General features: G+C 33.2%; 1 long non-coding RNA gene and 1 pseudogene across 2 annotated transcripts; one reads left to right on the top strand and one right to left on the bottom strand.

The window, feature by feature from the left end:
* Nucleotides 1-9,183: 9,183 nt before the first annotated feature.
* On the bottom strand, nucleotides 9,184-11,243 carry LOC114187674 (cation/calcium exchanger 2 pseudogene; annotated as a pseudogene).
* A 3,305-nt stretch (nucleotides 11,244-14,548) lies between these two features.
* On the top strand, nucleotides 14,549-17,131 carry LOC114186799 (uncharacterized). 2 transcript variants are annotated; one of them, XR_014995518.1, is made up of 6 exons: nucleotides 14,549-14,964; nucleotides 15,104-15,488; nucleotides 15,732-15,797; nucleotides 15,923-16,590; nucleotides 16,683-16,791; nucleotides 16,892-17,131. It is a non-coding gene; the product is annotated as an uncharacterized LOC114186799 (long non-coding RNA). The 2 variants fall into 2 exon arrangements; XR_014995517.1 differs by having other exon boundaries at nucleotides 16,683-17,131.
* Nucleotides 17,132-23,613: the final 6,482 nt, after the last annotated feature.

The raw sequence follows: 23,613 nt of genomic DNA on the forward strand, positions 1-23,613 counted from the left end.
ACCAAGGCCAAAAGGGGTACATTTTGGCCTCGCCCCAATATGCCTCGGTTCCAGACCCGAGGCAAAATGCGAAAAATAACCGGGGCAGAAAGCCCTTACTGCACTGGTGCATGCACCTTATATGATCTGAATTAATTGATCCATTCACAAGAACTCATTGGAAACATAATGCTTTATTGAGACACTACAATATGATGATGCATTTATTGTTGAAAGGGGGAGCTTGCTCAATTCTAACAAAGACGATTTTGATGATGTCCAAAGCTATACAAACAATGTGCATCACTAGTTTAGGCTTAGTCCTGATTTTTTATTTTTTGCATTAGGTATTGTAGATCTAGAATTACATGTAAAACAAGCTTGAATTGAATTAAATAAGCTATCAAACTTTTGAATGTGTCAAAAGCAGAACTCGTAAATGGATTAAATACTTAACTAATAGATTATATGAAGGCACTGCACTAATGTATTGAAAATACACCCACGATAATCTATTAGGTAAATACCTAATCCATTAATTACTGCAGCAGAACTCTGGTATAAAAACAGTTTTGAAATTAGTTTTAAAACAGAGAGAAAAATAACTGAATTACTGAGAAACGAACTGAGAAACTTCTTTTCTAAGATCAAGATACACATAGTTCTTGTGCTTTCTTGGGAGATCATTCAATTGGACATTCAAGAAGATTGATGGTGGATTCAACCTTGGTGGATCAAGCTTGGATCTAGGATCAAGTGATAAATATGCACATCCATTAGGTGTATTTGTTCCTTGATTCTTTTCTTATTGTATTTCTGTTTACAGTTGATTCACTGTGTGAAGTGAAGGTCTAAGTGCAATTGTGTGGATGCATTGCATCTAGGGGGAGTTCTTGATTTGTAGATCAAGCTCCTTAGTCTTTAGGGTCTTGAATTATATAGATGCTCTTGTAATTCTTGTAACTTTATTCATTTAGTGGAATCCTCCTAAGTGGGTTGCTTAGGAGAAGACTGGATGTGATTCATTTTGAATCAAACCAGTATAAAAATTGTTGTGTTCTTTGCTTCTTTCATCTTTTATGTCATTCCTAATTGTTTTAATCAGTTCATTAATACAGAACTGTAAAACTAGTTATTTAGGGTTATAAAAATTAAAGAAACTTTCAAGATTCATTTGCAATCAGTAAAAGTTTGAATAACCCATTCAACCCCCTCTTGGTTGGGTTATATTAGACAAATCTGTTTTAACATTTACGTGGCTTTGGTAACCTAAACACAATTAATTGAAATAAATCTGCACAATTTAATCGATCGATTATGCAATTCAACGTGTTCAATTATAAATACTACACTTGAAAACTTGCATTTGCATCAAACATCTATCAAAAACAGCCACACCCACAATAATCATGCCTCATCGTCAACAATGCAACACTCAATCAGATGAAGAGCACTTCACTCCTCCTACTCCAAGTTCTCCAAATCAAGAATATCATAGGAGAATTAAAGCTTGGTTTGAAGGAAATGATAAGAACATCAAAGTGTTCCTCATATAGATGACTAGGAAGCAAATCAACATTCCTAAGGTGCTGAGGTGCTCATGGTTGGAAACTGAAGGGTTTGATGCACTCCTCCAACAACTCAAGCATCAAAAGTTGAAGACCTTCCTTGAACTTTAAATGAAAATTTATCCTAACTTAGTGAAGGTGTTTTTCACCAACTTGCAATTCAAGAATGATATGCTACTATCCAGTGTGAAATGAGTCCACATGGAGATATCCAATAAGGCTTGGAAGGAGTTGCTGGTGAAACTGGTGTTGTGCAAGAGTTCAACAAAGTCTAATACTATGGGCAATGCTTAAAGAATCTTGTTGATGAGATCAAGCACTTCCATGTTGGGGGTCTCAAGGTGGATGAAAGGCTTCTTGCTACAATCATCACAAAAGCATAGTTCCACGTGGAAGCAACCACTCTACCTTTAATGAGGGAGACTTAATCCTCATTTATTCGATCTAACACAATGTACAAGTTGATTGGATATTTATGTTTCGTGATCACATGCTCAAGGCCAAGAGACTCACAGATTTTAGGATGCCCTAAGTGGTGTTGGCGTCCAAATTCATAGAATATTTTGGTGTTGATATAGAAGATGAATTGACAGAGTCAACTAGGCTTTTGAACGAAACCTCCTATCTCAATATTCAAAAGATGGGTTTTATCAAAGTTGGGAACACGTGGATTGCTTGTGGAGTTGTAGTTGGTGGTGCCAATGATCATGAAGCTAGCCCAAGTGGAGTAAATCAAGAGGAAGAGCAAGAGCCCACTATTGGAAAAATGGATATCATCCCCTACAACCCTCTAGAGGACAGAGGCCTTGTGTACTCACAGTTTGAGAGGATGGTGTTGCACTAACTATATGAACTCAATATGTCTTAAGATGCACACAACACCTTTTGCAATGAGAGGTTAAATGATTTGGATGGCCAAATCCATGACATTCATGATCTACTGACTTCATTCCAGACCAGAAATAATTCTCAAGATGACTGAGTGTGTTGGCATTTAGGATCATGCATTGAATTCGTGTTATGTTGCTTTATTGTGAGTTTTGTCAGTTTTTTAGTTGATTGATTTATGTTTTAGCTTGTTGATTGTATCAGTTTTCTGTTTCTCTTCTCTCTTTCAGTTTCTATTCACTGTATCATGTGCTATTATCAATGAAACTTTATCCTTTGTGTGTGTTCTAAATTGCTTTACTTTTGTTTGATGAATCCAAAGGGGGAGAAAAATTGGAACCATTAAAATTGGAAATTAAATGAATTGAACTAATAAACTGCCAAATCAAATCTGGATGACACACATACTATTGATAGGGGGAACATTTTCATCTTTGTGTGCTTGTTATCTTATGTGTACTACTTTTAGAAATAGTTTTCAAGTTCACAAGTTCAAGCCAAGTTGGAAGATGATGCTTAGATGTCACTTCATTAATTCAATGGAGTCCAAGTAAATGAAGGTTGATCCAATGGAGGTAATGGAAGTTGGATTCATCAAATCAGGGGGAGATTGTTAGCACAAATAACTTTGATAATTTGGTGCTTGAAGATTTGATGAAGAGATATGAAGCCATTGCCTTGGAACATGTTGGAACCATGCTTAAATTGATGAAGATGTGAAGATTTGATGTTTCACAAGTTGATCAAGCCTTGTGTGTGTAAGACCCGAGAAAAATAAATAAATAAATAAATATTTATTTAATAAATGTGAGGTCGAGAATCTCTAAATTAAATAATGTGGAGAGAGAAGATAAGGAATAGTATTAGCTCAGGTGGTTAAGGGTACATGATTATATGAAAGGACTCAAGTCTTGTATATGATATTATGGTGTTAATAAATTATTTAATTTGTTTTGTGTGGGGATAAGATCTCGTGACTTAATGTATAAGCACATGTGTACATAAATCATCATGAATTATGAATTGGTTGAATGATTGTGCAATTGTTTGGTAATTAAGTTAGGGTAGGTTCAAACCTTGGCTAGCACAATTTAGCCTTGACTTATTTACATTTTATTATTTTTTTTGGTTTGTAGTAGGTGATTTTAGAGAGTATGTGTGTGCTTGTGGTTTTCGTTATATCGAGTTCTCTTTGTGACTCAATCATTGCTATGATTATCATGATTCTTTTTTTGGCTTTTATGATCCAATCATTGCTATGATTACTATGATTATTCTTTTTGGTTTGACGAGATGTTTAGAGTTTTTCTTCTAAATACAACACACTTAATATTATTCTTATTATTAATTTTATTTTATTTTTACTATTATTATTATTATTTTGATTATTATATTAATTTCATTTCATTTTATTTTATAATTATATTTATTAGTATTATTATTCTATTTTATTTTACTATTATTTTATTATATTATTTTTATTATCATTATTTTGTTTTATTGATGATTTTATTAACATTATCATTATTTTATTATTATCGCTTTATTTTATCATTATTATATTATTTTATTAGTATTACTATTTTATTATTAGTGTTTTATTTTATTTTATGATTATCTTCATTTTCATTATTATTTTTAATTTTAAATTTTCATTATTAATATTATTATTATAATTATTATTATTTATATTAGTACTATTATTATTATTATTCTCATTTTATTTTATTTTATAATTATCTTTGTTATTATTATTGTTTTATTTATTTTATTTTACTATTTTATTATTATTATTATTATTATTATTATTATTATTATTATCTTGATGATTTTATTATAATTATTATTGTTTTATTATTATTTTTTTATTTTATTATTATTTTTTTATGTTATCATTATTATTATTTTATTATTATTATTATTATTATTATTTTATTTTATTAACATTACTATTTTATTATTATTTTTATTATTATTTCATTTTATTTTATTATTATTTTCATTTTTAAAATTTCGTTTTATTACTATTATTAGTATTATAATAATAATAATTATTTATATTATTATTATTATTATTTTGTTATTACTTTTACTATTTTTATTTTTATTATTATTATTATTATTATTTTCATTTTATTTTATTTTATAATTATCTTTATCTTTATTATTATTATTATTTATTTTATTTACTATTATTTTATTATTATTTTTATTATTATCAATCTTTTATTTTATTTATGACTTTATTATCATTATTATTTATTATTATTGCATTATTTTTAATTTTGTTATTTTATTATTTTATTATTATTGTTTTATTATTGTTTTACTATTATTGTTTCATTTCATTTTATTATTATTATTTTTATTTGTATTATTTCGTTTTATTATTATTATTATTATTATCATTATTGTTATTGTTGTTTTTTTTATTACCATCATTATTATTGTTTTATTGTCCGTGCGATATTTTGAGACAATGGTTATGTATTCCTCCTGCTTTTGTATATTATTTAGTTGTTCAGGATTGTGTTGGGCTATGATCTAGTCAAGTGATTATGACTGGATAAGCATATCTCATGTTATGGATTGTATGTATAGTACTTGGAGTTCTTTGGAACTTGCTTCAAAGTGCAAAAAAATAGTAGTAGTGACGTTACTGGTGTGGCGCCTAGCGGCTTGGGGTGTGCTCCCTACCGGCTTGGGGTGTACTGCCAGGTGATAAGGGAAAACCAGAGAAGCTTGGAACGCATGGCACTTGGTGGAAAATGTGATCCCGCCAAGCGAAAAAGATCTGGTAGAGGCTCTAGAGAGCGTATGGTGCCTAACAGCGTGAGGTGACTGTCAGGCGGTGACGGTGCGACAAGGCTTTGGTATGGCGCGTTGCGCCTGGCGGTGTGAGATGCCCACCAGGCAATCTGGAACCTGGTTCCGCCTAGCGACGCGAGAGGCGCGCCAAGCGATTTTGGTGCAGAGTTGGTACACGAGGAGAATTTCTACACAACTTTAGGTGATGTTCATGATGCGATGCTTTAGCTGGGGGCCCAGTTACGAGTGTATCTTGTATTGGGGTAACACATGGCCACTCTAGGTTGTAGCCTGGTGGTTTAGGAAGTCCAGTGGAGTGTGCGAGATCGTGGCTCGTACGGCGAGGTTTCGGATGATTGCCCTCTTCAGTTCATCTGATTGAGTTTGGTAGTTTGCGAACAACTACGGACTCCTGTTGATTTTAGGGAACTCCACTTGGTGTCACGGTGCGAGGCTGTGGCAAATTTATTCCCGCGTGTGGACTATCAGGTGGTGGCCTATAGTCGGAGGGGCGAGTAGACACTCGTGCAGCAAAGATCGATCAATGGACTCACCAAAGGGTGTAGAATCAATAGACGTCTAACGAAAGAGTTGAAAGTCGAGGAACCGAGAAAAAGGGAAATTTGCTAACATGTTTTATAGTTTTGAGATGCTTTACTTAATGTAATGTTTTATTTGCTTATTTATATGAGCTCATCCTAGATGTGTTTGTTTGGCGATGATCATGTAACTTGTTACATGGAGTAGGGATTGATGCAGGTGAGCAGGTGGATGCGTAGAGACAGAGTGGGAAACACTTGGGGATTTTCACTAGTTTTCTATGGGCAGATTATGAATTATTTGTATTAGTTTTATAAACATTTTATAGTTGTAATACTTGAACGCCGCGAGTTTATTTGAGTTTGGTGCGTTGAAATAAAAGTTTTAAATTTTTCCGCGTTTTGGGAAAAGGAATTATCATAAATGCGATTTTATACTTATATCCCTATTTTTTTTAATTATTTAAATTAGTAATATCTGATCGGAATGTTACATTTGGTATCAGAGCAATGGTTTTCAAAAGATTTTTGGGCCTTGGGGAGTGAGCTTGTCGTGTTTCGGTTGCGAAACTCTTCGTGTTTGATTAGATTGCTGAGTCACCTTGAGTGTGGCTCTTGTGTTATGTTTACTGATAGTACATGTTGGGGTGCAAGTTTATAGTCTTGACACCAGCATCTGGACAGTTTTCAACCAATTTAGGTTGTGTTGGATGTTCCATCAAAATAGTAGGCCGCAGGTTCAAGGTGAATCTTATAGATTTATTTTTTTGGAGGGAATGGGAATGAAACTTGAAGCATTAAGAACATAAACTGTCTTGGTAGAGTGATGAGGGTGCACACTCATGACTATATCAAAGATAGTTTCCTTTCTTAATACTAAAGGTTTTGGTATAAGGGAGGAGAGTATAGTTTGAGTTTGTTTCCTATACTTTTCTTGTTAGGCTTGCACTTTTGTGGGGTGTGTTTGCTATATGTAGGGACAGAGGAATGCAAATTCAAGGTCAAATCTAACGTACTTGCTTTACAAGGGTTGGGTAGGGCCCTTGAGACAATCTCTTACTCGAATAGGCAATTATGCAGAAGGTGAGAATCGGTGACCAAGGAATATTAGGTGGTGGTTCAATGGGCAGAAGGCTACATTGGAGTTTAAAAGCAACACATTAGACCAAGGGATCTTCTGGAACAAGTTCTCAGGACTAATACCACAAGTTGTGCAAAAGGAGTTGAGTTCAAAGGTTAGATTAATAAAAGGTATCAACGCATGCTTGTGCAACAAAGTTAAGAAGTCAAATTAGTACTACATCTTAGCATAGGTTTGAGGTCGGAGGTGGAAAGTGGAAATGTTTGAGGCTAAGGCTAAAAAAAAGTAGGAACTAGGAAAGGAATAAGGGAGGAAGGATCTCAAGAGGTTAAGTTGAGTCAGAGCGTGGAGGATTAGCCCGACAAGGTGGTGTTCTAAGAAAAAGGAGTGTCTCTGATATATGGCGTTGGATCAGTTGAAGCAAATAAGTAAATTCAAGGATACAAGGTATAAAAGTGGTGTTTGGGGTATGGGTTTTGGTTTTAATTAAGATCGTACACTCTTGAAAATAACAAATGTAGGAATTAGGTTCTGGTTGTCTGCAAGGGGAGATGGTAGTGAGATGTTGGTTTCTACTACAGTTGCGTCTAAGTGCAGAGTACTCGGATTTTGGTGGTGTCTCGAGATGATCGAAGAATCCATACTTAATGTTAATTGGAATTGATTTCTTTATGAGATTGGGCCATAAACGCAAAAGTGAATAGGTTATTTTCAAATCTCATCTGGAACGATGCAATACCCAAGAAAGTGGCGTTCAATGATCTAAAGAGATAGATCGACGATGGCGTATCAATTATGGATCAAACAGAAAGGTGAGGGTAGAGTGTCGTGTGAACCAGAGTTACCTAGCAAAGACAAGCGAAGAATAGACGCATAGGATCTCAATGGTGGAAGAGTCCTATATGTGTTTTAAGGTGGGTACTAGAATTTCACCTTGGAGTGGGGAAGTTCTTCATTGAACTAGTATATGAAGTAGAGCTGGAGCCAATAGTTCCTAATTGGATGTATGCAACATAGAGACATAAGTGGTAAGCAAATAGGAAGAGATGGTCGTTGGAAGTTGAGGCGGTAGAGCAGGTGATTCTTAGGGTTACCGCAACTACAAACATTAGAAGAATGATCAATCCAGAAAGTTGACTCAGAAGTTCATCGACAGTATAAAATTAACCGGAGGATCGGTTCAGTTGCATAGGAGATTGTCAGACCACCAAACCAGGCGAACTTGCACCAAGTGTTTCATGTGTCACAGATAAGGAAATGCATTGCAAGTCCCACTCATGCACCAGAGGGGGATGAGGTTCAGATTAAAGAAGATTTGACTTTAGACGTGAGGTTAGTGAAAATATTGTATTCTCAGGTCATGGAACTGAGGGGGAATGAGATCCAAACAATGAAGGTTTTTGGGATGAAGTTACGCGTGACAAGACATGGAAAACGGAGTATCTCGCGAGACAAACCTAGCCATAGTTGTTTCCGGGTAAGTGCAATTTTGGAGGACGAAAATTTTATAAGTTTGGGGGAATGTAACACCCGAGAAAAATAAATAAATAAAAATATTTATTTAATAAATGCGAGGTCGGGAATCTCTAAATTAAATAATGTGGAGAGAGAAGATAATGAATAATATTAGCTCAAATGGTTAAGGGTATTTGATTATATGAAAGGACTAAAGGTTAAAAAGTGTTGTAAAGAGCTTTTTATGAAGTATTCTTAAGATATTTTCAGGTTTGTAAGAACATTTAATATCTTTGTTTATTGTTAAAATTATTAAAATTTATAAAAATGTATAATATAACTGCGTTGAAAAAATTTAACTCTTGATTTTATGATTAATAATAAGAAATATGTTAATATTATATTCCAAAAGTAGCTTTGATAGTGTTCTTATCTACAACTTCTTCCACTAATTTTCAGAGCCATTTTTCTTCCACTATTTCGGTTGATTGTCAAAATCAGTTTTATCCATTTATATTTATCACCTTAGCAAATTTCCTCACCTAATCTTTCAAGTCTAGTGACTTTGTGGGGAAGAAAGAGTACATAACAAAGACTTCAACAAAGCGGCACTGATCAATTAGTTCACCAACCACAGACAATTTTTTTATTATTTGTCAAAACCAATTAAACCACCATTAATAAGATTGCAAAATATCATATTAGTATTGGAACATACTGATTCCCCTTGATATTTAATTAAACATAGCTATTTAAGTATTAATTTTTAATAAAGCATATCAAGTTTAATGCAATTGTCTAGAAGTCAAAAGCACCATGAAATCAGAAAATGAATTTAAAAGAAGATACAAAATGCACCTTAGGATTACACACAGCCAGCAAATTGTCACCAATCTATTAGAAATCTAGTTCCATCGAAAATAGTGTCATTTTTGGTAATAGGTACACGAATATGTTAACAATATCCGGGTAATGTTAAAACAAAATACTAAGAATAAACACCTAACTAACGACTCATAAAATTAGACTATTGGAGTGAGCCTTCTGTCTGAATCAGTCTTGAAAACAGAGAAAGAAAGTACACAAACAAAAGCCCTCCTCCTAAGAGTCCGTCAAGCTTCATATCTCTTTTTATCAAAACAAATAGTGCCCAAACTAATCCAAGCACCAAAAACACCATTGTCTCCCAAAGATAAGGGTCTCTAGGGATCACAACATGTTGAGGGTACTCTGACCATGTAGAAGTGACAAGAGAAAAGCCCAAACCAATGAGGATATTGAAGATGGGACCAGCATAGCAACCTGATATTGCAACTTGAGCACCCTCTGGCCCTCCATTTAAAGCCATAGTTACATTTGTCATCAAATCCCCAATTGAGTTCCCCCAAGCCATAACTGTTAACCCTAGTATAGAAGGACTTATTCCACATATGTACCCAATTGAAACAAGCAACCCCACCAACTCTTGAGCTATTATATAGCTCCATGTCACACTCATCACAAACCCACCTGCAACCCATGCAAATAGGAACTTCTTTGGTGGCCCTGACTTTTTGGTTGTGAAATATGCAGTTACACCAAGTATAGTTCCCACCAAAACTCCAATTCCATAAACAATAAGGTTCTTGCTGTAGAAACTGTTTCTGTTATAAGTACTCCCCCATAGGAATGACATGAGAAGTGGTGCTAGCATAACACAAAACACTGCGTACACTTTCGACCATCTCTCTTCACTCACAACAGGAATTGTCAATCTCCTAGGCAAGTAAAGGGGCACCTCCAGAACATAAAGTGGCACTCGACACATTAAATATCTCGTACAGCAACAATACTTCTCCGCATTTAATCCATTTTCTCCAGCATCATTTTCAGCACAATCAATTGCTTCTTTCTTCACACCAATGAGAAGAGGCAAATTCAAATCATTGCCGCAACCAACACCACCCCTCTCAGCAGCATCACCACCACCACCACCACCTGCAACACCTTCCTTCCATCGGGTGGAAGAGACATAAGCAATAGCTACATACACAGCATACATCATAGTAAAAGCAACTGCTCCAAGAACATTGATCTTGCCAAAGATCAAAATACCAAACAAGGTAAAAAGAACCAAAAGGAGAAAATAGACGTCTCTCACAAACGCTGACTTATCAATTTGAACCCTCTTTTGACGTATTGCAATACTCACAGTCCCCACCACAACACAGGATACAAACGAAACACCCCCAAGAACTGTGTTGAAACCAACGCTGCGTGTCCCACTTCCCTGGAAAGAGACAAGGCTAGAGAAAACGTCACAGGCACCATTGCCAAGTGAGAGGAGGGTGACTCCAGCAATTGTAGGGGACAACCTTAGTAATTTTGACAAGCTTTCTAGGGAGGGACAAAAGTATTGAGAAGTTGTATTAGCCAATAAATAGAACAGAATTAGGAGCCAAAGAAATAAAAGGGTGTAACCCAATGAAGGGTAACCACCAATTTGGCAATAGAAAAGGTATAGATAATCAATATAGCCCTGAGGAGCACAAGGATCGTTGGATTTCAGGTACAGGCACTTGGCTTTGAAGTCATCTAGGCTGGCTAAGCTCTCACATTCTTGCTCATTGCTGCTACCAAAGGTTGAAATTTTGGCTACAACCACTACTTCAGTTTCCGGGGTGTGGAAATGAATAATCATAAAAGAACATATCACAAGGAGGAAAGAGGTGTTCAAGAACACAGTGTATCCCATGCTTTTGGACACAAACTGTATTGACCAAGAGGAACACTAATAAGACCCCAGTATCAAGCACAGAGAGACATAACTATGTCGGTGACTTGGTGATTAAGGAAAGTCATACATTTGTAAACTTGAAGCTAAAGAAGTGAGCTAAATGAGACAGACCATCCGGAGTGGATGGGTTTATCTTTGGTTCTTTCTTTGTGATGAAGGCAAGACAAAAAGAAGAATGGGTGAAAATATGGCAAAGGAAAAGACGATTGGATTTGTGTAATGAAAACTTGGATACACTTTCTTATGACTGAGACACTACAACCATATTCTGTCAGGACTTGCTATCTCATGACCGCACACTCCTTACGATGTGTGCAATGCTTAATTTGTCAATAAGAAACAATAGACAATAAATAATTTAAAAGATAAAATAATTTGTTTGTAAAGAGTTTTATAAAAGCTATCTCCTTTTATTTTTTCTAGAAATTGAAATACACATGTTATATGGGTTAACAAAGAAAATCAGTTCATTTTACGTTTTTAAATCAGTTTATTCTAAGTATTTAAGAACGAGTTTATTTAAGCAAAACCATACACGAATAAATTTTATTTAAATTACGTGTATATATATATATATATATATATATATATATATATATATCATTAAATAAATAAATTTTTTTCTTTTAGTTTACACATTTTGTTTTAATTTTATCTCTTTAAATAATTATTTTATTAATTTTATCTTTTAAATGATTTTTTATTTGATTTTTGGTTTTAAATTTATTTATTTTTTCTAACAAAAATAAATATCAATAATAAAAAAACTATTCACAAAATAAGTAAATAAAAACAACCGATAAAGAAAAAGTTAATGCACAGTAATTTATAAACACATAAAAATTCATAACGAAAATTAATTTAGATTAATTTCTTAATTACATTGGATCTTTAAAATTAATTAATTTTTTAAATTTATAATAAATACTTTTGAAATAAATAAGTTTGCAAAAAAGGTATTAAATAAATTAAATCCCTTTAATTTAAATAAAAATATGTTAAAGACTTAAATACTCTTAGATTCAAAAGATACATCAAAGATTTAAAAGTTTAGTTATTGAAGTATCGTAATCTGTGTATTTTACTAGTTTTTATACTCGTACATTTTAAAATGTATTTTTTTATTATAAATGCAAGTTTTCAATAAATGACAAAATAACAATACTAAAATTTATAATTTTATATTTAAATTATATTTAATGTCATTATATTTAAACATTGTTTGATAACCTTCTTTCAAGTAATTAGAAGTATAGAAGGTTTTTTAACCACTTCCATTTTTTATTTTTTTGTTAGATTTTGATCAGAAATTTAGAATTTACATTTGACCGATCCGCGTAGGTCATGAACATGAAAAAGAATGACATTGGTCACAACCTAAATAAAAAAAAAAAAACTTATATATAAAAAAATATATCCTCTTTTCTTTACTTTAGAGATAATCATGTATTGTAAGTTATGGCTTTGAATTTAAAATTTATATGACTATGAAAAAAAAGGAATTCATTTATTTTATTATATACGACCTCTATCGGTACTAATAATTAATGATATTAACAATTTTAGAATGTCATAATTCATTTGTAATACAATATCCCAAATAAGAATATGTATTAAGAAATTTTTCTTACCATATAATACTTTAATGTTATGTAATTAAAAATTTACATTAAGTATAAGAATATGTATTAAGAAATTTTTCTTACCATATAATACTTTAATGTTATGTAATTAAAAATTTACAATAAGTATTATGATTACATGTGGAACCATTATGTATATTAAAAAATTAAATAAAACCATATAATTTTATTTTTTTAAAATATATACATTTTAATTTATACTTTTAGTAAAAAAACTTTTATAATTTAAACTATATAAAAATAGTGATTTCTTTTTTAAATATCTAAAGTTTGAAATAAAAATTATAAATGAGATAGTAATGCAAATGATTGTATCAAAAATTAAATTAAATAAACAATTAATTATATTAAATTTACAACTAATATTCTTTAATTAATGTTAATATTTATGCTTTTTAAGTAATTAAAATATATTAATTGCATAAACATTAATTTAACTTTTACTCACAAAAAAATTTAACAATTAAATGTTCTTATGAAAATAATTATGATATTTGTGCTTAAGTGAAGTATTTTGTTTGTTAAACTAAACCTATATTTTACTTTTTACTTACATAAATTCATTTATCCATTTAAAAATGATAATGTAAAAAATATATAAGTAAGTTAATTAATAACTACTAACTACGTATATAATTAATCATTATTATTTCAATATGATTCATTTCTTTATATAATTTTATTTAAGTATATAGTTATGTATAGTTATTTAAATATAATATTTAATAAAAAAGTTTAATAATATGAAAAAATTAAATAACTAATTGCAGTTATTTTTTATAACAAATTAATTAAAAGTAGATAATATTGTTTTATATTAATACTAAATATAATAATAAATTATAGTATTAATAATATAATATACCAATTAATACTGAAACTGAAATTATAAACATAAATTATATTTAAATCGACTTTTTTAAAGTTACATGAAAAGCATTCACTGTGTATCTCTTTTTTTCTTCCAAAGGTTTCTTTTCTGGAGTTTATAAGTTTGGGTTTGATTTCTCCGAGGAAGCATCCAGAGGCGTCATAGTTTAAAAAAAAATTCCAAAATTTTATCTCCTAAGTTAATTCGGATAAAATAAGTTGATTTTCATTTGGGTTTCATAGTTTGTTCAGTTGAGTTTTGGTATTCAATTTGTAGTATTTATTTTCTTGCTGGGTGTGGTAGAAGGATTGGTCTTGTTATAAATAGAATGATTGTTGGTGGAATGGTAAGAATGATTGTAAACCTAATTTTTTTGAACTTAATAAGTTTTAGATGGATTATTTTGCATGTCCAATTTGCATTTGATTTGAGTATTATGAAGTCATTATATATAGAGTACGTCGAATGGAACAATGAATTTGACCTCCCTGAAAGAACTCAATACATAAAAATGTTTTCAAGAATGTAATGGCAAATCCTGCATAAGAAATTGTAGTCTTTATAGAATAAGACATTTTATCAATTATAGTTTCTAATACTGTCAATGAAGCACGAATTTGGATTTACAATACCATTTACAACCAATTAAAACAATTTAAAATAGGTATTTCAATGAAAGATTTTGAAAGAAGAAACAAAATGATATATACATACATATATATATATATATATATAAAATACTATATACAATTATGAACTAACAAATGACAACTTCTTCAATTTTTTAATATTTTTGGACCACTTCTATTCAAATTTTTTTTTCTACAACAGGAAAAAAGGGATACATGTCAATCTCTCAAAATTTTGAAGATTAAAAATTAAATCAAAAACCAAACACTCTCTCACTATTTTTTTTTTACCCTACGTGTCCCACACGCAATTCCTTTTTTCTCAGCCTCTTTCAAACCTCTCCAACTTCTTCTCTCTCTTTCTCACTCACTCACATTCAAGCCTCTTCAGCTTCTTCTCTCTCTTTCTCACTCAGACACATTCAAACTTCTTCAGTTTATTCTCTCTCTTTCTAACTCACACATTCAAACCACTTAAGCTTCTTCTCTCTCTCTTTCTCAATCGCACACAAGACCATGGTTTCCAGATAATCTTCAGCTTCTTCTCACTCACAAATAACACCATGGCGAACATAACCTATTCAGCTTCATTTTTCTCTTTCCCACTCAAACATTCAGATATCTTTCTATTTTTGCTATTTGATTTCAGTTTATTTTCAGATGAATGAAATGAGTAGAAGATGAGTCACGGCCAAGATTTGATATTTTTGGTTGCAAAATGAAAGTTGTACGTGAAGTTCATTTTTTTACCCAACTTTCGATTTTTTTCAGTTTTCTAAAGCAAAAAGTTCATCTTCTTCTTATATTTTCTTTTATCTAAGTGATTTTTGTGTTGATGCTAACTTTTTTTTGTTTAAATGCTTCAGATGAAGAGTTTGAAGACATGCAAGAGTCTGAAAAGAGCAAAAGACATGAACTTTTATCTTTTTGGTTGCAGAAACATGTAAGTTGTATTTAAAGTTCATTTTTTTACCCAGCTTTCGATTTTTTGCAGTTTTCTCAAGCAAAGAGTTCATCTTCTTCTTATATTTTCTTTTATGTAAGTGATTTTTGTGTTTATGCTAACTTTTTTTTGTTTAAATGTGAGGTTAATGTTTTCAGATCTACTTTTCTTTGTTGACCAAATGTGTTGGATCGAAGTTTTTGTCTCAGAGCTACTGTTGTATGGATTTGTTCTTCTCAGATCTACTTTGGTTTTGGTTGATTTTTTCCTCTAATATTCTTGAGCACCTTCATGGTGCTTAAAAAAAGGTAACCACTTCTTATTTTTATTGTTCTTCTACAATCTTCTCAGATATTTTTCTTTCTATTATTTTTTGTTTGATGCATATTTTTCTCTGATATCTACATATTTCTTTTAAATCTACTTTTCTTTTGGTACGAGATTTGTTGGATTTAGGTTTTTCTCTCAAATCTATTTTCTCTGTTGAATGATTTCTTTGCTCTCAGATTTGCTTTTCAATGTATATTGTTCGATTTATTTTTTCTTCTCAGATCTACCTTTCTTTTGGTTGATGTTTTGCTCTGAGAGCCTTGAGCAACTTGACGAATACAAAAAAGGTAACAAGAATTCTATTTTTTTTCGTTCTTCTACCATCTTCTCAGATCTACTTTGTTTTCTATTTTTTTTTTCATGGTAATTTTTCTCTAAGATCTACTTATTTTTGTTTAGTGTATTTTTTCAGATCTACTATTGGATGAATTTGTTCTTCTCAGATATACTTTTTCTGGATTGATGTTTTCCTCTAGGATTCTTGAGGATCTTCACCCTACTAAAAAAAGGGTAACAACTTCTGATTTTTGTCGTTCTTCTACCATCTTCTCAAATCTAATTTTTTTTCTATTATTTTTCTTTTTTATGGATATTTTTCTCTAAGATCTACTTATTTTTGTTCTATTTTTTTGTTGGATAAATGTTTTTGTTTTCATATCTACTTTACTTTGTTGCATTTATCTGTTTGATTGGTGTTTTTTTCTCAGATTTACTTTGTTGTTCGTATTTTCGTTCTTCTACATATTAAAGGTTGAATATTTTAACCTTTCACTCTTTGATGACGACAATAAAGGTAAGTAAGTTTCGTACTTTTGGCTGATATTCTCTTCTTCTCTAAGATCTGATTGTTTGTTTTTCTAAGTTTTTATTCTTTAGTTTTGATTTAAATTTTAATTCCTCAACATATTTTTAAATCTGGTAGATCGTTCATCTGTTTAAGACAACAAAGGTACAATTTTTTTGTCTTCTCTCTGATGTTTTCTACTTCTACCAGATTTAAGTACTTCTGCATGTCTTTTTTGTTGTGATGAATGAAGTTTTTATTCGAGATAGATGACATATTTGAAGAAGACAACAAAGGTACAACCTTTTTTTTTTCTCTTGGATCTTTTCTGCTTCTACCATTTTTATGTATTTTTTCTCTAATGAATGGATGTTTTCTTCTTTTGTAGAATTTGTTTTTTGCATCTAGAAGATTATAATAATGAAGGTTTTCTTTCAGATGAATGAATTGCTCAAAGAAAACAACAAAGGTACAATTTTTTCGTCTTCCATACAAAGGTACAAGCTTTTTATCTCCCAAATTTTTTCGAATCTTTTCTTCTTCCACTAAATATAATTTCTTTTTTTTGGAGATGGATGATTTATTTGAAGAATGCAGGTTGGTTTTTTTTACAATAAAAAAGACTTAGTGAGGTATTTTCGCAACAATGGACTTTCAACTATTGTGTGTCATGGACCACTAGGCGAAGTCCAGTGCAATTTGGTGATAACAGCAACGTCTGTGAAGATAGGTCGTGGCTAGAAAAAGTTTTATGCCTTTCACTCACTAAAGGAGAAGGGTTATGTTATTTTCGAAGTTTAGAGTGAAAAACAAACATGAATGTAAAAGTTCTTTATAATCTACCATTGTTTTAATATATGTAGTTTATTATCTTCTCAAAAATATCAAGTAATCTGTCAAAATTTTTGTTCTTTTATATACTTTCGGAAGAGACATTAATTAAATTGTTAAGAACTTTAATGAAAGTAATGGACAAAAAAAATAAATAATAAGAACTTTTTAAAATATTGTTCAAATTTTAAAGATAACATGTTAATATGATTTTTTGTATCATAATATATTCTTTAATAATATGAAATAAAAGTCAATGTATGAAATTAATGGATAAAATTAATTATTACTAATTAAATAGAATTAAATTAAAAAATATTAAGAAATTAAATATTTTACTGTCATTAATGCTTTTCATATTCCAAGATTACAATTACATTTAATGTAAGCGTAGTCCAAGATAATCTAACGTTTTGCACTGCTCAAGAAACATTTGCAAATTTTTTCTAATTCCAACTCATGAAATCTCTTTCTATTTAAAATTTGAAAATTAATTACTTTTGAAATAACACTTAATAATATTTGTAATTTAACTTATGTAGTTAATGCCACATAAAACTGTCATTCGATGTCATTGACACTAGGTTTTTTTTTTTTGTATTTCAAAATTTTTTAAATATAATTTGAAAAGTGATGAAGAAATTTAATTTGTAGTAATGATAAACCTTTTTTATTCCAACGTGTATGATCATTTACATTGCTCAATCAATTTTTTCATCTTATAACATATTTTGTAGGTAATTAATGCCACACCCAAGCCAGAAATGATTAACATTTCATATCAAATAAATTTAAATATTTAAATTTATTTTTTTATAACATATTTTCTTTTGACCTTTTCAGTTTTCACAAAAACATATTAATATGAATCATTGAGGTTTAGATATAAACTAAAAAAATTGTATTTAAAAGTATATGTTGATGACTTCTCCAATAGAATAAAACATTTCATTTTTTTGCACTTTGTCTATCTTTTATGTAAACTAGGAAGTAGGTGGAAGAAGGTTTATACTCCTAATGACTTAGAAGAAGATTGTCATATTGCATTTGAGTGTTATGATGTTAGATATAATGAAAATATTAAAGTTCTATGTGTTTAAGTACTATGTCACATTTAAGTGTTATTTTTACTTTAGTAATGTTAGTATTAATATATTAATTCCATTTCTTATGTAACACCTCATTTATTTAATAAAGCTAAATAAATGATATGTCACACAATATAATATAAGAAACGAGGATAAAAGAGTATAACGTCACTCCTACAGATATCCCAATTGCTTAGAGGACGAATAAAAGAGAAACACCATGATGGCAGGTACAAAGTGAAATAGGAGAATGAAAATGACTTAAACCAATTTCCGGAGAAAATAATACATGGGCCTTAGCCCTAAATGAAGAGCCCAAAGGTAGAAGTCAACCCAAAGACTAAGCAGCGGAACCATCACCTCCCTGTTGACCACGGGTGTTCCTCGCATCTGCTCACATCAACAAGTTGATGATCATCGCAAAAGAGAGTATCACACAGCAAGACACACAACAAAAACAGAAGGGTAAGTTAGAGCCAAAAGTGGTTTTATCATGCAATCAGATATGCTTTCACAGTCAATTATACATACATCACTCAAGCACGTTATGACCTTCCAAAACAATACACTAAGACTCGACTCATCCGAATACATATAACCTGGTCGGATTCAACGGATGCTTGCACTTGTGGTGGATACCTCTGCTCACCCCCGAGCTATGTGTTACAATGAATCAATTTTCCTTTACCACAAGGTTAGCCCTTAATGAATTTCAGGCCTCTCACCACAGGAGTCGGTCCGCTCTAGGTGAGACTAACTGACTCCTTAGAGTGTCAGGATGCAACCTTACCTTGAATCCTTACCTAGTTATACAGATGGGGCACTACCATGGGCACCTACTAACAGGGGCCATGGGATTATATCCCGACCACTGAAGCACGACCCTGAAAATCTCACCTAGAGATCCCAAGGAATTACGCACTAACACGAACCAACATTCTTAATCAATCAAACAGATTCAGCATACACACACACACACACACACACATATATATATATATACACACACATATACATCACATATAGTTTCTCATAATTCACCTCTTGCGTATTCCCAACCAAACCATATCAACTCATTATTCTCGAACCATGAATATGGAACTCCGTCTCATATCATTATCATGCCACATTGATACCAACCCCTTTCATGTCTCATGTCGAACTCATACCAAACTCATAATTTCAATTCCATGAATCATCTCTTACATATATCATACTCACATCAAGTTAGAGCTCATAAATCACAACTCATACGCCCTCCCATTTCATGTATACTCATTCATTTCATATTTTAACATAGCATTACAACCAAGCATGTATTTAATACCTCAAATAAGGATTCCAAACAGTATCCACACATTCTCTCGCCCAACCCTCGCTTAGGCTAGAGGCCCTCACTCAGGTAAGAGGGGTCCTCTCGCTTAAGCGACAAGCCCTCGGTTAGGCGAGATCGCGACAGAGGCGAACGGGTGTTTCTCGCGTACTCGCTTAGGCGAGTCCTCCCTCGCCTGAGCGAGCGCGCTTCTCGCCCAAAAGTGATGCCCTTCGCCTGGGCTGCAACTGCAGCGACCTATCCTCGAACTCCCACGCAAGCTCGCTTAGGCGAGCGTCTCTCGCCTGAGCGAGATAACACCACGCTCAAAACTAAGACCCTCCGCCTGAGCGAGAGCTTGAATGCGTGCTGAGGTTGGTTCTCTGCAAGTCTCGCCTAGGCGGGACCAAGTCGCTTGGGCGAGATCAACAGACTACGCCACTGTTCAACCTGCATCAGCTATACATTCGCACCCAATAATATTTCCAACCATCTCACACGTTCACAATAACATGCAATCTCAACCAATCCCGATACAAACACACAACCACAGAAAACACATCACACAACCAGAGGGTTCTAGCTTCCCTTACCTAAAAAATGGCCAACAGCTGGGTTCTTGGGTGTAAACAGAGAAAGGCAGCAGCTCCTAGAGCAGTTTAGCGAGCTAGAAACAAAAGAACAGAAGGACATGAAGCCACTTAGTACGACCCTAGTTGGAACTGGAAGCAACTGTGCTAAACAAGAGAGGTATGGGATGGGATGCAACTTACGTGGAACGAAACTGGCTCGAACAAGTGCCACGGAGCTCCAAGGCTGAACCCTATCGGAGAGGGTGACGGCTACTCAAGGGGGTTAGGAAATCTGTTTCAACAAAGTGAGAGGAATGAGGTTTAGGGCAGACTTAGGGTTTGTTTCTCTTTGGGCCAACCCTTAGGCCCAACTCACATGGGGCAGCCCTTTTAATTTAGGGCAGAAAATATTGGGTCTTACATCTTACATATTATTTCATTTTCTTCACATTATCTAAAGTTATTTGCATTATCTATCAATTTTTTTTTATAATTTGTAATTTGGATAATAAATAATGAACTTTAAAATTTAAGTTTAGTTATCTTTATTATATAAAATATTTATCACTCACACAAAAAATGTATTACATAAATTACCAACCTAACATAAGATTTTTTTTTTAGTTTGTAGGTTTCTTCAAGAAGCTTTTTCATCTTCCAAGAAAGTAATTAATATTAAAAACAATCAATATTAACTTTTAAATTTTTCAATGTTACTTTTCAGGTATCCATCATTACTTATTAAAGAAATAATGTTTATTGGGCTCCATGCACTGACAACTCATGGTTCTCAAAATTTAAGAAAGTTTTCTCTCTTCCAAGACATCTTTCTCATTAATTATGGCATATTAAGAAAGTAATTATTTTTTGTGTCTGAATGCAATGTCATATATCTATGTGCATTTCAACCTAAAGTATGTTACATTTGCATAATTATATCCTTCTAACAGTAATTTTTTGTGTTATCATTTATAATTTATAATTATAGTTTTCTATTTTATTACATTTATTTATGTAATTCCCTGAAGAAGGATTGTAAAAGGTTTGAAAAGTTCTCACATTTTGCAAAGTTTTTCTAAAAGCACAGTCATATATGTATCTCTTCAACATTCCTACAGAAAGCCTATTATGATTTTTATTTTGTAAAATTTTAGGTAGCTTCTCGAAGAAGTTTTGTACAATGCTGAAAAGTTCTCATATTTTTCAAAGTTAATCTTCCACGAAGCAATCTCTTATTACTCAAAATTGAAGAAATTTTTGTTCTTCCAAGTTATTAATTATAAAGAAAGTAATTATTTTTGGTGTCTCAATGCACTGTCATATATAGTTGTCCATTATGTCATTTTTAACTTAGCTTCTTGAAGAAGCTTTTACAACTTGGAATACCTACTTTCAACATGTTTAGTTTTTTAATTTTGAGAATATTAATTATGAACGACTTTTTACTTTGCATGTTCCCACAAAATAATTGGTGTTGGATAGAATATAAAAATTTCTCTCTAATTATGAATAATAGTTATACCAATATATGCAAATAAAAAAATTTTCACTTTCTCAAGAATTAGTTTACCTATTCTGTAAGGCCCCATTTTCATATTCTGCCCTAAAGTTGATGGGCTGCCCTTGTGAGTGGGCCTAAGGCCGGCCCAATGTATAAAATTCTTAGGTCTGCCCTAAACCTAGAGTTCCTTGCCATTTTCAGAAAAAGTTTTGCCTTGCCTTGAGCTACAGCCGCCACCCCCCTTTCCGCTAGGGTTTCCGTTCGACTGTCACGTAAGCTAAAGGGGCTTCTACTCCATGTAAGTGCCTTCCCCAGCCGTACTGATTCACATTTCGCTACCTTGTTTCATATTTCCAGTTAACAAGCCTCTATTGACTCTGTTTCCTTGATTCTTTTTCGCTGTCCAGCCAGTTCTGTGAGCCATCTTTGAGTTGGTGCATCTCGGGGTCCCGTGTCGGAGCGTTTTGCTAGCTTGAATCCCAGGTACGGGAAGCTAGAGTTTCTAGTTTTGAGTCATCCTTTGATCTGTGTATGAGTTACTGTTGGTTGTACGATTTGATCCTTTGTTTTGATGCGTGTGAATAGCTTGCATGTGTTGTTTGGCCGGAAAACATGGCGGTACAGCGAAGAACAGTGGCGAGACCTGTTAATCTCGCCCAAGCGAGTCCATCTCGCCTAGGCGAGATGAAACAGGGAGCTCGCCTAAGTTTTTTGCGCGAAAAGTCGCCCAGGCGGCTCGCTTAATTTTTGAGCGAGCAGGCAACTCGCCCAAGCGAGAGGGATCTCGCTTAAGCGAGATCCCGTGTTGCCCATGCCCTAGTTTTTGGCGCTCTCGCCTGAGCGAGGGGGAGGCTCACCTGAGCGAGCACGTCTTGCCTAAGCGAGGCCCCTCAGCCTGAGCGAGATGCTGGGCGAGACAGTGCTGTGGTTTGGATGTTTAATGCTTCCCGAGTGATCCATGTTGGTTGAGTATGATTGTATGATGATGAACATGTATGTAATGGAGCATGAAGTATATTTTTGGCATGATTCATGAATTGTGGATGAATGGGTTAGTATGAGGCTTAGCGTGAGAAATGAATGTGTGTTTTGAAATTAAAGGAACATGATATCGACATGAGACACAGGCCCCAGACTCATTGGGGTGGTGATGATCAGAGGTATGGATTTGAGATGTGATTGACATGAGGATTAAACTTCAAGGGTTGATATGGAATTGAAAAACATAATTCAATATCCTCTTATTGCTAATTTATGAACGTTGGTCCGTGTCAGTGTGTAATTCCTTGGGGTCTCTAGGTGAAACCTCCGGGGTCGCGCTTCAGTGGTCGGGACGTAATTCCATGGCCCCTGCTAGTGGGTGTTCATGGTGGTGCCCCATCTGTATAACTAGGTAAGGATTCAAGGTAAGGTTACATCTTGACGCTCCGAGGAGCAAGTTAGTCTCACTTAGAGCGGACTGACTCTTGTGGTGGGAGTAGCAGGAGGCCTGAAACTCATTAAGGGCTAACCTTGTGGTGGGAGAGATTTTTGATTCATCGTAACACTGGTAACACATAGCTCAGGATCGAGCAGCTCAGGGTCGAGCAGGGGTATCCACCACAAGTGCAAGCATCCGCTGAATCCGACCGAGTTATACGTATCCGGACGAGTCGAGTCGAGTCGTAGTGTATTGAATGAAGAGTCATAACATGTTTGGTTGCTATGTGGATGAGATGATGAGAATATATTTGATTGCATGTTGAACATGTTGATTGGCTCTAACTTACCCGTTTTGTTGCATGGTTGTGATGTATGTGGCTGTTCTTTCTCGCGATGATCATCGACTTGGTTGATGGGAGCAGATGGGCGAAGTTCTCGTGGTCAGCAGGGAAACGGTGATCCAGCAGCTTAGCCATCTGGGCTAGATCTCACGCTTCTTCTTTTCATGTTTTCTTTAGGGCTATGGCCCCTGTATTCGTAGTCGTTAGATTGTAAACTCTTAAGTAAACGATTATCCTGCTTTTAGTTGGCAT

This window comes from Vigna unguiculata, chromosome 6, assembly GCF_037176805.1.
Source record: "Vigna unguiculata cultivar grain cowpea cultivar isolate G323 ecotype 2 chromosome 6, ASM3717680v1, whole genome shotgun sequence".
Taxonomy (NCBI): domain Eukaryota; kingdom Viridiplantae; phylum Streptophyta; class Magnoliopsida; order Fabales; family Fabaceae; genus Vigna; species Vigna unguiculata.